Source organism: Penaeus chinensis, chromosome 21 (assembly GCF_019202785.1).
Source record: "Penaeus chinensis breed Huanghai No. 1 chromosome 21, ASM1920278v2, whole genome shotgun sequence".
In the NCBI taxonomy this organism is placed as follows: domain Eukaryota; kingdom Metazoa; phylum Arthropoda; class Malacostraca; order Decapoda; family Penaeidae; genus Penaeus; species Penaeus chinensis.
The window spans coordinates 14,218,709-14,221,208 of NC_061839.1; the positions used below are offsets into that span (position 1 = coordinate 14,218,709).

Below are 2,500 nucleotides of genomic sequence, written 5' to 3' on the forward strand. Positions count from 1 at the left end.
TCTTCTTATTATTATTATCATTATTATTATTATTATTATTATTATTATTATTATTATTATTATTATTATTATTATTATTATTATTAATATTATTATTATTATTATTATTATTATTATTATTATTATTATTATTATTATCATCATTGTTATTATTATTATTATCATTATTATTATCATGATTGTTATTACTATTATTATTATTATTATCATAAATATTAATAATTATCATTGATGTTTTTATTATCATGATTATTATTATGATATAATAATTATTATTATTAGTAGTAGTATTATTATTATTATCCGTACTATAATTATTATTATTATTACTATAATTATTATTATTATTATCATCATTATTATTATCATTAACATTATTATCATTATTATTATCACTATCATCATCATTATTAATATTACTATTGTTATTATCATTATTATTATTACTATTATTAATATTATCATTATCTTTATTATCATCATTATATTATTATTGTTATTATTGTTATTATTTTCATTATTATTATCATTATTATTAATTTATTATCATTTTTATTATTATTATTATTACTATTGCTTTTACTATCATTATTGATATCATCATTATTTTGTTATTATCATTACTACTAGCATAGTGATTATTATTGATGTTTTTATTTTCATTATATCCTTATTATTATCATCATTATCATCATTATTGTTATCATTATTATTATTATCGTTATTACCATCATTACCTATCGCTATCAAGATAATGATTACTAGTGTCATTATCATTTTTATTATTAGTAGTAGCAGTAGTAGTATCATTATTATTATTATCATTATTATCATTATCATCATTATTATCATTATTATCATTATTATCATTATTATCACTATCATCATTATTATCATTATTATCATTATCATCATTATTATCATTATTATTATTATTATCATTATTATCATTATCATTATTATTATTATCATTATCATTATTGTTACTACTACTAATTCTACTAGCATCATCATCACCATTATAATAATAATCTTCATCATCATCATCATTATCATTACAACTACTATTACTACTATTATCAAAATTATTAGTTTCATTATTATCATCATTATTAGCTTTCTTATAATTAATATCATTATCAAAATTAGAAGTATTAGCATTAGTATTGTTCTTTTTATCATTACAATTGTCGTTATCAATATTATATTAAATTATATATTATTATCATCTTTATTATCAATATCATAACCATTGACATTATAATTGTCATTATTTTTTCTCATTTTTTTAAATACCATTACTAATGTCATCATCATCATCACCAACCTCCTCTTCCTCCGTCTCATCATCATCATCACCATCATCATCATCATCATCATCATCATCATCATCAACATCATCACCATCATCATCATCATCACCATCATCATCATCAACATCATCACCATCATCATCATCATCATCATCATCAACATCATCACCATCATCATCATCATCATCATCATCATCATCATAACTACTACAACAACAGCAATAATAATGGCAAAGAGGAAGGAAGTTCGATCGCCTAGGAAGCCACATTACAACCAAGGCAATTAATTAAACCATAAAGGAATTCTACGTTCAGAAAACAAAAGTAATAAAATAAAATAAAATAAAAATACAAATAATGAAGATAGGAATAAAAATTAGAGACAAAGATCATGAAAAGCCTTCTATAAACACATCAGGTGGACAATGAAAGGTTGTTTATGATCGTTTCTTTCCCGGAAATGAAATGACATCAAAGGGAAAAGACTTTGTTGTGGCTCGGGGCCTCGGGGAAAGAAACCCAACCATGACCGCTTTGCAGAACTTACGAAATAACATAAAAGAGGACAAAGGAAAAATGTGTGTGTGTATATATATATGTATATAAAAGATACAGGAAGGAGATCATAGGAAGTAACATAAATAAGCACAAAGAAAAACGATTTTGAGAAATTACCAAAAAAAAAAAAAAAAAAAAAAAAAAAAAAAATCTTGCGAAATAACTTTTTTTTTGAGAAATAAAAAAAAAAAAGCAAAAAGATATTGCGAAATCCATCCCCCCCCCCCCCCCGCAAATAAAAAGAAAAATGAAAAAAAAGGGAAGAGATCACAGGAAATAATAATAATAAAAAAAACGACAAAGGAAAAAGATCTTGGAGAAAAAAAGTAACACATGTCTTTATATATATACATTTTTATTATTTTTTTTTTTTTTTTTTTTTTTTTACTGTATACTGTATACATACATTTGTGTATCTTACACAACACAATCAAGAGGAAAAGGGTCGTCTCCCTTCAGCATGCCTCTAACTGTGGTACGTTTTGTGATTCTCAAGTTATTCGCATTTTTCCACATCTGAGTTGTGAACTTCCTCCTATAAACTCGAGAAGCTCTTTATGAATTTCAATGGGATTTAACTCCACATCTGAAGTTATATGGTTAAGGCTCTCATACTTTTGTCTACACTG

At 23.1% G+C, this 2,500-nt stretch overlaps 1 protein-coding gene across 1 annotated transcript in view; it reads right to left on the minus strand.

The window, feature by feature from the left end:
• Positions 1 to 2,500, minus strand: part of LOC125036413 (QRFP-like peptide receptor) — a 175,667-nt gene that overhangs the window by 137,413 nt on the left and 35,754 nt on the right. The gene's annotated exons all lie outside the window — the stretch shown is intronic.